The 16,418-nt window shown below is 41.0% G+C and overlaps 1 protein-coding gene and 1 long non-coding RNA gene across 7 annotated transcripts in view; one reads left to right on the forward strand and one right to left on the reverse strand.

Annotated features, from left to right (window-relative positions):
• MYOCD (myocardin) overlaps nt 1-16,418 on the forward strand; it is a 218,657-nt gene that overhangs the window by 119,823 nt on the left and 82,416 nt on the right. The gene's annotated exons all lie outside the window — the stretch shown is intronic.
• Nucleotides 4,781-16,418, reverse strand: part of LOC144335341 (uncharacterized) — a 34,363-nt gene continuing 22,725 nt past the window's right edge. The window contains exon 3 of the long non-coding RNA XR_013406123.1: nt 4,781-5,107. This is a non-coding gene — a long non-coding RNA (uncharacterized LOC144335341). The remainder of the gene's footprint in view (nt 5,108-16,418) is intronic.

Below are 16,418 nucleotides of genomic sequence, written 5' to 3' on the forward strand. Positions count from 1 at the left end.
AGCCCAGTGCCACAAATATTTTTTCCCAAACCATCTGATGTTTATAAATAGAGAATTTCCCCTAAAATTTCTGTGTTAGTGGCACATGGAGAAACTTCTCAAAGGACGCTGAGTGGAGGTGAGTGGAAGGGAGAGATGGGAGCTCTGACCGCTTCTCCAGAGGGCTGGTACACGCGCCCATGGAAGGTGTCTGCGTGGGTCTCCACGTTTGGACAAAGCAACACTTGACTTCTGAAGTTATTTTTCAGTAGCTCTGTGTATGATGTTGATTTTAGAAAACTGGTTAACAACACACTCAATAATGTAGGACTTCTACTTAGATTGATTACTTTTATGAGAACTCCGATGTGAGCATTAGACATAACAGGTGTGAGAAAGATGCTGGCATAGTTTGCTAAGCTAAGTTTCCTTAGCCCTTCTACATTGGGGCCAACTCAGTTGTTTCACTTGGGATGGATGGTTCAAAAAGGAAAAATGTAGATGCTGGGAGGGAAGGTTCATCTATGACTTTCTTAGATGCCCTTGGTTTTTAGACGCCTGTGGGGTCAGCTGGAGATTTTCTTAGGATCTTCACTGTTGACGCAAGTTGAAAACTCAAGAGCTTAGGCGGTCACAAGCCTCACTGCCCCTGAAGCTCTAGGATGAGTCTGCCAGCCACCGGGGTCAGCAGTGGATTAAGTCCTTCCTTTCCTTTTCATGGTGAGGTGAGGCAGTTGATCTATTAATTAGCTAGAGACCTCACCACTGCTTTGTATTTGGTCAAAACTCTAAGGCAACACTGCCACCTTTCTGAAGAAGAGAGGATGTAGATTTGTTTTGTATGAAGCTGCGTTCAAATGCTTACTGGCCAGTTTAAATGTGGAGGGTCTGGTGGTGCTGGGTTTTCTCTAACAGGATTTGGTGATATACTTGATAGTAGACTTGCTAAATGCTCATCAATCTCTCCTTCAGCTAAAGCGCAGTGGAGAGGGAAGACAATTTTTGCAACAGTCCCAACTTCCATCTCAGTGGATTTGTGGAGTCCTGGTGTCTCCTAAGTAGACCCTGAAGACCCTGATCCTGGAGTTTCAGAGAATTCCAGCCTCACTTTTTTTAAAGTTGTGCAGGCCCTTGTGTCATAAGGAAAGGTAGCTTCGGGAAAACATGATATGAAAGCAGACGCGGGCATCCTTAATCCTCCCGTCGTTGATAAACAGGGAATCTGGAGTCTGAGATGCAAGCATTGATAGTCTCTTGACAGACAGGAGAAAAAAAAAAAACAAATGGAATGTAAAACTTAGAAAATGTCATGTTTGAATGGTGGTTATTCTTTCCGGAGGTAATTACTCCTACAGCTGTGCCAGCACTGAGGTGGAGGCATGCTAACGAGAGGGTCTCTCCTTAAGAGAATGCCTTTTATTTTGTCACCAACAATGAACAAGGGCCTTGACTTTATTCTGATTTCTCTCTTTTGCTGTTTTCCCTTCTCCCTCATCATCTTCTTCTCCTCCTCCTCTTTCAGAAACAGCTCAAACTGTAAACTCATAAAACTGTTTCTCACTGTGAATATTTGCTCTGATAGTAGATCGTGGTATTATGTATTCCGTTAAACATATTTCAAAAAATAAATGCAACAGAATGGTTCTGTGATTACAGCAAGAGACTCGCTGTGACAGGGTTTGTTTTTAAGTGAGGAGATAACTGCTTTTACTCTCAAATCGTCATCGATGTCAACCATGGCCGACCAACTTTCTATAAGCTGTATTTGAGTGACCCCGTGATTAAGGACGAAATTATGCTACAGCAGCAGGAAGCTCTGAAAGTTTACATGTATGAACATGTTTAGTGACATAAACTCATTTGAGAAGCCAAAGGGTGTCCTGGTTGAGTGGGTGGGTCTTGGGGACCAGACTAGCTGGGTTTTTAATAGTCGTCTCTACTTATTAGCTACATGATCCTGAACGTTAGGTAAATTACATAATTCTCTGTGCCTCAACTTGCCTCACCTGAATAATGAGGATGACTATAGGGTCATTGTGAGAATTAAATGTGAAGTAGAGAACTTCGAAAATGCCCAGCCCTCAGAAGGCTCCTACAAAATATTTTTCTATTATTAATATTGAAGTGCAGTTGGACCCCCAGTTGGTCACTTTCTCTAAGTCTCAGTTATCTAATAGGTAAATGCTGAGATTGGATTATGCAATGTCTTAGACCCCTTTGGTAACATTTTATCATTCTCTGAAAACATGTAAAAATTGGCTGAGAACAAGTGTAGTTGTGACTGCGCTGTATGGCAATTGTGCATGAAGGAGAGGCAGTTTACATGAATGGAATCATTTGTGCTGATTTTAAACTAACTGCATTTTTACAGTTTTTAATCTTATGTTGTTTATTCAATATCTAATCAGTGTCACTATCAGCAGTTCTCTTCAATATCAATCCTTGTGTCCTACAAAACACACAGGGAGGTACGTATGTGTGCCACACACAGACACACACAGCCCTCGAACACAAAGGATTGGAAGTGGAGAGAGAGGTCCGTGAATGGATGTTGCTTCTAAAGAATCATTGTGTTTCTTTTGCTTCTCTCTCTCTCTCTTTCCCACTTCCCCATCTTAAACCGCCCAAACAGAGGCAAAGTCTGGCAACTGCCATGACCTTGACCCCACTCCCACAAATATAAACTTGTTCAGTTTAGCAAATAAAAATACAGAATGCCCAGTTCAGTGTGAATTTCCAAGCAATAATGATTAATTTTTACTATATAGCAGTACTTGGGACATACTTTTCTCTGAAATCCAAATTTCACTGGGCCCTCTGTATTCTTTTTGGCAACCCTACCTACAGTCTGAGTGGTCTTCGATAAACACTTTCTGCTACCCCATCCAGTATCCTATCAAGCTCTTGAGATTCTCTGGATTCCCAAGGACTCCTCAAAATGCAAAACTTGTGTTTTAGGCATGAAAGGAGAAAACTCCAAGTGGGGAGGGGGTACCATGAGAATGAACCCTAGGTCCTCTGGAGTACAGCCAGGTTATGGGTGAGGAAGAACGTGGGAGCTTCACCTCCGGTGTCTGGTCGTCTGGGAAGGTGGAAGGTAAGCTCAGCAGGCAGGCCGGTGCACAGGCAGCAGAGTATCCAGGGGTTGTAACTGTAGTTAAAAGAAGGCAAGGAACACGCAAAGCAGGCACTCGTGAGGCTGTGGCTGAACTCAGGTAGTGCGACCCACCCCACTGTGTTCTTCTCCAATAGACTCAGGATCGGGCCTCCGGTGCCTATTACTGGTTGCTTGTCCTTTCAGAGAGGGACATCTCAGCAGGAAGCTGCAGTCATCTCTCTCTGTCGTTTCTCTATTCTCCATCCTTCAGACAACCTAAAATGACGACTGATTCCTACTTTAAGCTAAATCCTCAATACCTCTGGCACGGAATTTTCTCTCTCGGGATTTGAGGTTAGCCTGAGAGGTCGGCCCCTGAGATTTTTATCATTATGGACACTATTGAAGACATTTTCACCATGAGCTTGAGAGAAGCCCAGACTATCTACCTTCATTAGCAATTAGTTTTCTCATTTAGAACAAATAATTTAACCTACAAGAGTGCCTTTCCCATGATCTGTAATATTTATGTATGTATATATAATTTAATTCACCTTTTTAGACCTCATTTTTACCTTCTACAAAATGGAAGGTTTTGACTGGTTCATATTTCAAGTTGCTTTTAGCTGTAAGATTCAATACTTTTCCAAGGGAATGGCCCTAAATATTTTTGTAAATGCTTGATCAAAGCATTACATATGAGAATATAATTTAATGCACCTTTAGAAATGAACATATTTTAATTTCTACATGGAATTTAAAAGTTAAAGGAACATTTGGGGTCTGGCTAAAGCCACCTGCTTGAGACCATTCCTTTCTCCTCAAATTCAGCTGTATTCAATTCACTCACAGCCCTCACGCCCTTCCCTCACCATCTTAACCACTATAGCAAGAACCGCAACCCCCACCTTCCCTGCCCTAGTTTTATTCATAGCTCTTATCACCATTGGACAGACTAAACCGTTTTACTTGCTTATTTGCTTATTATTTGTCCATAACGGCAGAAATTATTACTTGTTTGTTTGTGTTTGTTTTTTATTTTTTATTCTCTAGCACCTAACACTGCTGGGCATGGAGAAGGTACCCATTAAATATATGTTGAATAAATATGTTTTATTCTTCCTCCAAAGTCTATTCAAAAACATTAAAAGCAAACAACATAGGTTTACTGTTAGGTGTGTGTTTGTGTGTACTGAAACTAGAACAAAAAGAGAGGAGTGAATATAAATACAAAAGTCAAAGTCATAGCACAGTGGAAGATGCTAAATGAGGAGGTAGGGGTGTAGCCCAAAGGTAAGAACCAGGTTATCCCCATTTTTCTTAGGTTAGTCAGTAGTTGTGTCCATGTGTTGTTAAGCAAATTAATTAAACAAAGGCTCAATGACGATGGTGTGACAGTGTGTCATGAACCAAGGATTGTGATTAATTCAATTCTGTGTACTCAAGGTACTTTAAAAAAAATATATAAATTATTTAAGACCAGGAAGCGTGGCATTTGTCTTTTATCTGCTACAGCATACGACAGAAACAGTTAGCAAGATTGTGTCAAGTTGACTTGAACCAGATTGAATGTGCTCTACTCTAATTGGATTAAATTGAAGAATAACAGAAGCGCAGGGCAGAAGCAAATAGCTCCACCCAGGGTTAGAATTTTACATGCTTCAAAAAAGCCAAACCTGAATAGGAGATGTTGGAACAGACTGTTTTTCATTTCCTTTATTTTCATCTAATTAGCAAGGCTTCCAGAGCATCTAATGAATGGTGAACGGGTATCCCACATCTCTGTCCAGATGAAGGGGGAGGACCTAGCAGGTGCATTTCACAGGTCTCTGCTTTCCTGGTTCCATTCCTTCTGTCCTGTGGGCCGAGTCACAGTGGGAGCTCATCTGGGACTCTGTGATCTTGGGAACATGTTTATATTCCCAGGGCTCTCTGGGCCTCTGTTTCCACATTGGTAAGATGACTCATGGTCTTCACGTCCTCATACCTCTATGAGGGAAAGATCTTTGTAGAATTATTAAGAGCTTCTTTCTGAAAAGAAAGAAATTAGTGAACTTGTATTCACTATGTGGAAATGGATTACTACTGGATCTGGTGGCATGTGAGTTGCATGAGAGTTCTCGCTTGTGTGTGGAGTAGTTAAAAGTTTTTGATAAACACAAATAGGATTAATAAGAACAACAACAACCATTAGCCCAATAATAGTTTTGCAGCCTTATGATTTTAGCACTTTGAATTTCTATTTTATTAGGCCGATAATGCTTATATGTTTCAGAATAGCTAGTAAGTCAAGCTTTACTTAACGAGATTTGGATCATTATTCTTAGATAAAACAGAAAGAGGTGTCCAATTTTTGTTAAAATAAAATGTATCATTTATCCCCAGAAATTTAGAATAAATAAAACTGTTTTGTGACTTTTATTTTTCCAGAGCATAGCAAAAGGTTCTCTGGAACCAATGAAGGGAGAATAATGTCCTTCTTTTCTCCTGCTGCTGAGGGAAGATAAGTTCTTTCGTTTCACTATTGGAGTACTTCTCTTATGAGTACAATCCCTCTGACTGATTGATGTTTGCTGTATTCAGCTACCTTAGATCACTAGAGAAGAAGTTGAATTCAAAGTGAATTAAGCCACTGTAATATTGTAAAATGTATGTATTGGGTTCTCCTAGCTCTCACTTAGTTTGTGCAGCAATGATTAATGGATACACAGACCCTCAAATACTTAGTATATGTCTTTATCAGCAATCCCTTCTGACACCTCAGTTTGAACTACTGCATTGAGTATCCTCAACTTGTATCTCCTTCCCCTTGGCCTCTTAAGTGGTACAAAAGCATCAATCAATCAGTTAATTCTCATCAAAATGGTCAAGTAACCCCAGGCAATATCCCCATTTCACAGATGATGTGAAATGACTGGAAAATACCCCATAAACTATTTTGCCTTTTGTATTTCCAGAGACACTCTCTTTAGGAAGCCAATCTTGTTTCTTCCTGACTGGTTGCGCTGGTTTTTCAGTCCTGGGTAAAGTTCCACAAGGAACTTTTTGTTATTTGTTTGAGACTTATTGCTCTGTCTGGAGCTTCTAAAAAATGATTCCAAAAAAGTTAAATCCAGAAAATGCTGTTCAACATTAATCGAATGATAGTTCAATTGTTCTCCTCCATCATTTATCTTTATCATTTGTGTTCTCTTTCCATCCTTGTCCAGGTGCATAAAGATTTTTACAATGTGATAATCAGAGTCTATACATAAGTTTATACTCAGCCTTTTTATCAGTTGGTGTAATAGCATAAATATTTTTCAAGAGGCTACATAGCAGCATAGTTTTTGCTTTAAAGACTGTATAATATTCCCCCAAGTGAGTGTATAGTAATTTACTATACTATATTGTATTACTATAGTAATTTACTATACAATATAGTATAGTAATATAAACCTTTTCTACTTGTATTGGAAAATTAAGCCAGTTATAATCTTTATATTATAAATAACATGACTATGAAAATCTGTATGCATTGGCCGGGCGTGGTGGCTCACGCCTGTAATCCCATCACTTTGGGAGGCCGAGACGGGTGGATCACGAGGTCAGGAGATCGAGACCATCCTGGCTAACACGGTGAAACCCCATCTCTACTAAAAAATACAAAAAAAGACTAGCTGGGCGAGGTGGCGGGCGCCTGTAGTCCCAGCTACTCCGGAGGCTGAGGCAGGAGAATGGCGTGAACCCGGGAGGCGGAGCTTGCAGTGAGCCAAGATCCGGCCACTGCACTCCAGCCTGGGCGACAGAGCGAGACTCCGTCTCAAAAAAAAAAAAAAAAAAAAAAAAAAGAAAATCTGTATGCATAACACTACTGTGAAATCCTTCATGTAAAGAAAGAACATATTTTCCTTCCTTTGGATTGTTTTGGAAGCTACTCATTATTTAGAGTAAATGCCTAAGTGTGGGAATAATGGATTTGAATATTTATAAGCTGTAATGATGCCTAGTGTTTTTGGAGCACTTACAATGTAACAAACTTAACTTTAGGCCTATTTCTATTTGGCGATGAATGCTTGTCCCTACTGTACAACTAACTCAGAGTAACCTTGGGTACTTACCCACTGTTGGCTGGTATCTGATGAGCCTTTCATACCTTTTCAGTAGAGATTGAACAGGAAAATGAGTAACAGTTGCCTAATGGCTTTGGAAACTTCCATGTGGTCTGCTATTTAGGGACCACCTGTTACCAAATATGACTCATGCCTCATCAAAAGGGAAGAGAAGAGGACTAGGAGTTACTGAACCTATTATCTGTGGGCATGTTTATCATCTCATTTAATCCTTACAAAAATGTGATTATTCCTATCTTAGAGATGAAGAAGCTGAGGCTCAAAGATGTTAGACAACTTGGAGGCCAGGTATAAACATGTTTGTTCCACTGTCCCATGAAGATTATCTTTATTATAACCTACAGCTCCTTTCTTTCTTGCCCCGCCCCACCCCATAACCATACACATGTACTTGACCCAGTAGATTTCATATGCCTCTTTCTGGGCTACAACTCCAGGCATATACCCAATTACTGCTATCGTCTTTGATTTCCTAAATAGTGATTTATCAAGCTAGTTGTTTCTAGTACTTAACCTATAAATTACACATGCCATTCCTACAAAGTCCCAGGGGTTTTAATAAAACTTGACTTTTTAAACCTCAGTTTATTTGAGAAAAAAAATTAAGAAATTTTTGAAAGGCAACAGCAAGAGGAGATTTGCTCTAAGACATCAAACATAGTTATAAAAGAAATATCTAACAGTTAATACCAGAAGTAAAACAATTATTATCAGTGGATCAGAATTGTGTGTATGTGCATGCATATACATATATACATTTATGGATATATGCATAGATTTAACCTCTGATAACAGTGACTGTTCAAATCTACAACAAAATAGGTAATGGATTTGTTGAGAAAATTGACTATCTCTTTGGAAATAAATACTTTGAGATATTTTATAATATACCTTAAAATAAACTCCATATGGATTAAAGAGCTAAGGAAACCTATAAAATATTTGAAGAAAACAGAGGAGAATAATTTTATCATCTCAGAGCAGGACAAGCCTTCCCAAACTTGTGGCCACGGCCAGGTTAGAAATAAAAATGGACATATTTGGTCACTTAAACATTTTGAAATTCCACAGTAAAATATCAAAATAAATTTTAAGTCAAACTGTAAATTGAAAAAAATACTTGAAAATATACATGAGACAAAATTATTAAAAGGACTTATATGAACAATAAGATTTAAAGCAAACAACCTAAGGCAATGACAATTCAAGGGGAAAAATAATCAGTCAGCACATGAAATATACTCAACTCACTAGCATTCAAGAAAATGCAAAGTGAAAGATCTAGATACGATTTTTGTTTGTTTGTTTGTTTTTGAGATGGAGTCTCACTCTGTTGCCCAGGCAGTGGTGCAGTGGTGCGATCTGGGCTCACTGCAAGCTCCGCCTCCCGGGTTCACGCCATTCTCCTGCCTCAACCTCCCAAGTAGCTGGGACTACCGGCGCCCGCCACCATGTCCGGCTAATTTTTTGTGTTTTTAGTAGAGACAGAGTCACTGTGTTAGCCAGATGGTCTTGATCTCCTGACCTCATGATCTGCTGGCCTCAGCCTCCCAAAGTGCTGGGATTACAGGCATCAGTCACCACGCCTGGACTACTACTTTTTAGAAACTTCAAATTAACAAAATTTTAAAATGTTTATAATATTAAGTATTGAATAAGCATGAAGACACAATACACCTATCATGTTAGTGAGCAATCCATACTGTAAAGTCTTAACAGATACAATTTTATTACAGTTTATAATGCCTAACCTAAAAAAGATGGAAACAGCATAAACGTCATCTGTAAGGGAATGAGTCATTAAATTACAATATATTCACAGTGTAGAATACAATAAAACACAATGCAAAGCAAAAATAAATGATAAAATTCTATATGAACTGATGTGAAAAGATCTCCAAAACATATACTTAATTTTTTAAAATTCAGGTTATTAAACAATCCGGCAACATATTTTCATTTATGTTTTTTAAAAAGTATTGGCTGGGCTTGGTGGCTCACACCTGTAATCGCAGCACTTTGGGAGGCCAAGGCAGGCGGATCATGAGATCAGGGGATTGAGACCATCCTGGGTAACACGGTGAAACCCCGTCTCTACTAAAAGTACAAAAAATTAGCCCAGCATTGGTGGTGCCAGCCTGTAGTCCCAGCTACTCGGAAGGCTGAGGCAGGAGAATTAGTTGAACCCAGGAGGCGGAGGTTGCAGTGAGCCGAGATCGCACCACTGCACTCCAGCCTGGGTGACAGAGCAAGTCTCCATCTCAAAAAATAAATAAGTAAATAAATAGTATTTATATATAAGTACACAGAAAAAAAAAAGTTTCAAAGATATAAGTAGAACTGTTGATTATGGTATCCACAGATACAGACAGCCAGACCTTATCTTTCCTTTGCCATTTGCATCTTTTAAAATAAAACTGTATTCGTGTCTACCTAATTTTTAAATACGCCTAAAACATAAGAAGAAATTGACATCCTAATAGCGGTGGGGGAAAAATAGCATATCTGTAAGTCTTTAATAAAGTAGGCAAAGATTTAAGTGAAGATTTAGAGGATGTGAACACTAAATAATATTTGATGACATATTTTAATCCTCTTACTTGATATAGAATACAATTTTAGACTTAGCACCCTCCCCCTGCACATACACACATGCACACACAGAAAGAAGACCATAAGACAGTAAAGAAAGAAATTTCTTTTAAAAGTTAAAAAACTTTAATCCCAACAAGTTGCGAATTAAAATATACCGAAGGTGCTAAAGCACACGCATGGAAAAAAAAAGCCTGGAAAGACTCATTCTCAAAATGATTAGCTCTGGGTGGTGAGATTATGAGTAATTTTTAAATTTTCTTACGTTCTTTCTTATATTCTTGATTATGATTATCCAGTATCTCCTATACAGAGTATTATTTGTTTTTTAAGATATGGAGTGATGGGGAGCGGGTTAAGGATACCATATTTGCGTAGCAGCTCAGTCAGGAGTTGGCTGAGTCCCTGAGAGGTTTAAGTTGTTCTCCAATTCTCATTAATCCTGGATCATGCTCACAACTCAAACTGCAACAAACTACAACAAATGAAACTTGCTTCTCAACTAAGGGACTGAAAACCCACAACTCTGCTATTAATTTTTGTTGGAAAATCTTAATGTATATCTGTGGTATAGGTATGCCATCTGACTGACTTGGTTTCAAATCCTGGCCTCCATCCTTATTGGTCGTATGATATGAACTCGAGTGCATGCCTTCAAGCTCTCAATCTTCTACTTTTCTATGTGTAAATGTGGAAACAAGAATGCCTCCTTCATTGGAAATCTTGGAGGCTTTAGTGGAAAAGTATATAAAAAGTGCTTGACATAGTGCAGGGATGTGCTGATGTACTCGATAAATGGTAGCAATTTTATCCACACATGAATATTAATTATATTTTAATTCACACTATGCAGCCATAAAAAAGAACGAGATCATGTTCTTTGCAGGGACATGAATGGAGCTGGAGGCCATTTTCTTTAGCAAACTAATGCAAGAACAGACAACCAGATACCACATGTTCTCACTTACAAGTGGGAGCTCAATGATGAGAACACATGGACCCACAGAGGGGAATGATACATACTGGGGCCTGTTGGAGGGTGGAGGGTGGGAGGAGGGAGAGGATCAGAAAAAATAACTAATGGGTACTAGGCTTAATACCTCGGTGATGAAATAATCTGTACAACAAACCCCCATGACACACATTTACCTATGTAACAAACCTGCACATCCTGCACATGTGCCCCTAAACTTAAAAGTTAAAAAAAAGTGTATATTATCAATGTTTATATCAATATGCTATGATATGTTAATTTACAATGTTTTAAAATGATTTGTTATAATAAGATATCATATTGATTCTAAATTAACAACGACCAGCCTCTCATGAATTTCTCTTAAGATTCGCTGCCTGGCCGGGCGCGGTGGCTCAAGCCTGTAATCCCAGCACTTTGGGAGGCCGAGACGGGCGGATCACGAGGTCAGGAGATCGAAACCATCATGGCTAACGCGGTGAAACCCCGTCTCTACTAAAAAATACAAAAAACTAGCTGGGCGAGGTGGCGGGCGCCTGTAGTCCCAGCTACTCGGGAGGCTGAGGCAGGAGAATGGTGTGAACCCGGGAGGCGGAGCTTGCAGTGAGCTGAGATCCGGCCACTGCACTCCAGCCTGGGTGACAAAGCTAGACTCCATCTCAAAAAAAAAAAAAAAAAAAAAAAAAGATTCGCTGCCCAGTTATTATCATTTCTCTTTCTTTCTTTCTTTCTTTTTTTTTTTGAGATGGAGTCTCACTCTGTCCCCAGGCTGGAGTGCAGTGGCACTATCTCGGCTCACTGCAACCTCTGCCTCGCAGGTTCCAGCGATTCTCCTGCCTCAGCCTCCCTAGTAGCTGGGATTACAGGCACGCACCACCATGTCCGGCTAAGTTTTGTATTTTTAGTAGAGGCGGGGTTTCACCGTGTTGGCCAGGATGGTCTCCATCTCCTGACCTCGTGATTTGCCTGCCTCAGCCTCCCAAAGTGCTGATATTACAGGCATGTGCCACCGTGCCCAGCCTATCATTTCTTTTTACCCTAGATTGTGCTTAAGAGTTATGAAGGTAATTATTGTCGTTATATAACTTATATTGTATTTTGCAAAGTGTTTTATGTATCTATCATCACTTATTTTTTTTCCTTTCCAAAAAAAAACTGAAAAGGCATAATAATTATACTTATTCTCCAGTGAGGTGTGGTTTTTATTCTGGATCTGGTCCTTTGATGCCTCTGAAGACAGTGCCAAGCCTTGTCTGGGTCTCAGCAAGATCGCTACATGCTATGAGGACCAGCAAAGGCTCATGGCTGAGCCCAGATCCTCTTCTCTGATAATTGAGAATGCTGTTCTGTCTAAATATAAAACCAAAGAGAGAGAGCTGGAGAGAGATCTAGAGAACAGTTTTGAGGATAGACAGCTGGGGGCAGGCTTCCAAATTATAGCACCTCATATTTCTTTGATGTATTCAAAAAAGATCATATTCATTAATATTTTTATTTATTATTATTATTATTATTTGAGACTGAGTCTCACTCTGTCACCCAGGCTGGAGTGCACGATCTCGACTCACTGCAAGCTCTGCCTCCCGAATTCACGCCATTCTCCTGCCTCAGCCTCCTGAGTAGCTGGGATTACAGGCACGCGTCGCCATGCCTAGCTAATGTTTGGGTTGTTGTTGTTGTTGTTGTTGTTGTTGTTTGAGATGGAGTCTCTCTCTGTTGCCCAAACTGGAGTGCAGTGGCGCCATCTCGGCTCACTGCAAGCTCTGCTTCCCGGGTTCAGGCCATTCTCCTGCCTCAGCCTCCCAAGTAGCTGGGACTACAGGCGCCCACCACCACGCCCCGCTAATTTTTTGTATTTTTTTAGTAGAGACGGGGTTTCACCGTGTTAGCCAGGATGGTCTCGATCTCCTGACCTCGTGATATTTTTCTACCAATTCTGTAAGATTACAAGTTTGATTGTACACATGAGATTACTGAGTTTCCAGAGACATTAAGAAATTGGCCCAAGGTCACCCAATAGATTCAGACCTAGAACTCTCATCTCAGGGCTTACAAAATCAAATTTACCACATGGTCCCCCAGAGAAATGGGCAGCCCAGGGGAATATGGTCTTTTCAGATAGGCAGATGCCTGGCATTTAACCCATTTCCTCTCTCAACCTAACAGTCCGTCTGCTTAAAGCTTTTTTTATTTATTTTTTATTTTTTTTAAACATGGTAGCCATCTGCACTGGCTTCAAGATTGAAAGAATGAGATGAGAAGGAGAGATGGAAAATTCAGCAAGTGTAACTCAGGGTTGGCTGGGAGAGGAGGACAGAATGAGGCATAGGGATAGCAAAGGAATCCTTGGCTTAGTAGAAATGCAGCCTTCACAAAGGATTGTGTTCTCTTTTTTTTTTTTTTTTTTTTTTTTGAGACGGTGTCTCACGCTGTCTCCCAGGCTGGAGTGCAGTGGCGCGATCTCGGCTCACTGCAAGCTCCGCCTCCTGGGTTCAGGCCATTCTCCTGCCTCAGCCTCCCGAGTAGCTGGGACTACAGGCGCCCGCCACCGCGCCCGGCTAATTTTTTGTATCTTTAGTAGAGACGGGGTTTCACTGTGGTCTCGATCTCCTGACCTTGTGATCCGCCCGCCTCGGCCTCCCAAAGTGCTGGGATTACAGGCTTGAGCCACCGCGCCCGGCCAGGATTGTGTTCTTAACACATAGATTAGAACCTGGCACTAGAGAATGTCCCAGAGACAGAAAGTATTCTCAAGCATCATGTTTCGTTGTTTCAAAACCTCGTGTCTAACAGTAGAGCCAGGATTATTTTCTAACATTTAAAGAATGGTTCATAGACCTATATTTAGATATATGTATAAGCATATGTTTGTATATGATATATAACATATAGATAGTATGAGAGAGTTAGAGATTTATCTTTGAACATGCTCTTTGCAATGATATATATGCTACAGTAAAACTGAGGGAAAACTGGAGATGCTTAACAAAAAGAAAATATTTAAATACATCAAAAATGGGATTTACCATGCGCATTAAATGTGGTGTTTTCAAAGGATCATGAGATGCAAAGCTGTTTACAATGCAAGAAGGAGGTTTCAGAGTTGCATGTGATACGATCCCAATTCTTGAGAACTTGTAGGGTAGGTAGGTGCCCTTTTATATCTATGTTCAGGCATATGAATCAGAAGAAAAAAGGCAAAGTATTAGCAGATGCTGCTTATCGCTGCAGACTTGAATTCCTATTAATTTTGCCTTTCATCCTGAAACTTTTATACATTTTTCAAATTTTCTATAATGAACATGCACTTGTTTTATAGTCAGAAAAGGTAATATATGCTTTAAACGCTATAATAGAATAGTATATATCACAAGCTTAACTTAGGCTCTCAAAAGAACTTAAACCTATATTCAAGAACCACAGCCCCATGGAATGAAGACTCTTTATTTTAGAAGAACTGCTTTGCCTCATAAAATACACCCTTTCTTCCAAACTCTAATTCCCCTAACTCTTATTCAGCTACTTAGTGGATACCCACAGTTAACCTCATTAATCTTCATATGGTAATTTACTAGGGCTAAAGGGCTCTTAATTTGACCACTATAATTACCCTAGAGGTGAGTATAATGATGTCCCTCTTACAGGGATGGGAAACTAAGGTACAGAAAGGGGAATGACCTGCCCAAATTTACACATACAGTATGGTGAAGCAGCACTTGAACTCAGATCTCCTGGCACTAAATCTTGTGGCCTCTCTCAATGAACAAGTGAACACCAGAAGGCGTAAATCTGAGTCCCTTTGTCTCAGGCATCTCTGCAGCAATAGCTTTCAAGGAACGCGGGTCAAATGGCAGGTCCTTTTCCCGGAGGCCCCTCCCGCCGGCCCCAGGCGTGTGTGCACGCTGTCTGCTTAATTCGCTCATGGCTCTGTGCCACAGAATACATAAACAAGTGGGGAAAGCCTCAGAGAGGAATCTTGGTGCCCAAATGGAGCAATTTGTCTTCTGCAATTATTGTTTGAAATTGTTTATGTCAGTTGCCGAGTTTCTGTTCTGTACTTCAGGGACCTGTTTGTGATGGAAGGAAAATTTCCCCGCCACGGAACAGCCATGCTAGCTGGACACTTGAAGTGACAGTGTTGTCAGCTGCTTCCCAGTCCTCCCTGACTTAGAGAGGGGTTTGATGAGGTTCCCTACACCCCAACAGAGCACCCCAGGGACTCTCTGATGCTCACATGCCTGCTGTATGTGCTAACTAATTTAATCCTCACAACAATCCTGTAAGGAGGTACTGTTGTTTCAGTCCTCCCATCCATAGAAGAAGAAACCAAGCCCCCAGCACTGAAGGAACTGTCACAAAATCCCATGCCTTGTAAATGGAAAAGCTGGGGCTTGGTCTCACGCACCTTTGGTTTGTAAGTCCATGCTTGTGACTGCTACCCTGTACTGCTTCTCACAAGCACCCAAACCAGTCAGAGCTGGCTTGAGCCATCTGACTTTGCCATCCCATCCTCCCGGTGAGCATGTGAACTGTGAATTCTGCCCTCTAAGTGACATCATAAGCCCCGAGGCATTTCCACTTGAGGTTTTTGTTCCCTATTCCTCTAGTGTCTTGAGTTATTTTAACATGAAAGCCTCAAGCTCACAAACCTGGCAGCTTTGTGAGTGAGAGAGAATTCCTTTTGAGGCATGAATTAGTCTTCTTCAAATGTTTTGACAAGCTGAGAGTGTGGTGCTTAGGGAAAGAATAGCTTCGCAGTGTTCGTGTGAACAGACACCTTGCTAAAACAACTTGAGCCCATGCATGAGGCTCAATCATTGAAATCACAAATCACTGCATGGTAATTCTGAGACCAAGCGTTTTGGCTTTCAGTATTCTGTTGGTTTTGACTCGCCAAATGCCCAGCACTAGATGCTGGCCTGAATTCACGTCTCTTAATCTCCCTAAAGGAAGCACAGCCAGGACATCCCTTAGGATGAAGAAAGAACAGTGTGTGCCTGGTCTCAGCCCCCCTGCTTGAGTGCTCTCCTGTAAGGGTCACTGAGGCCAGCCCAGCACCCGCCAGAGCACACCTTGTTCCTTGAGACCATCATTTTCACCTCCTCCTCTCTGGGTACTCCCTGCAGTAGATGAGCAGACAGTCGGGCCTATGTGATTCTTGGTCAGTGAATACAACCAACAACAGCACGCAGGGCAACATTTGGCTAGGGAACAGTTATCATCGGTACCTGGAATCAGAAGGCAAGGAGCAGAGTGTACTCAGGCATTAGCACTCCACACAAAAATAATCCCTGGCTCTCAGCCTTGTTTGGGAAACGTGGCCAGAATTGGGGCAAGACCGATGCGGATAACCGGGTCTCTCATTTCACCGTCTCCCAGCATTCTGTCAGCCACCCTCTTCATTTTACCGGGAAATTCGATGCTTCTGTATGCCAAGGAGGAACATGTCAGACCCACAGGTGACACAGGCCACTGGTGGGGAAGAGTGGCTTTGTCCTAGAGTCAGATAATGCCAGGCAAAGAAAAGAATTTGGTGGTGAACCACGCATAGGAAGAGAACAGGAGAGTTGTATCTATGATACGTGCCACACAGTATCAGCTTCCAGCTCTGGAGGAGACCAGAAGCCTCTGATGGTGGTCCTGCTTGTTACTTTCCAGGAAGTTA

Source organism: Macaca mulatta, chromosome 16 (genome assembly GCF_049350105.2).
Source record: "Macaca mulatta isolate MMU2019108-1 chromosome 16, T2T-MMU8v2.0, whole genome shotgun sequence".
In the NCBI taxonomy this organism is placed as follows: Eukaryota; Metazoa; Chordata; class Mammalia; order Primates; family Cercopithecidae; genus Macaca; species Macaca mulatta.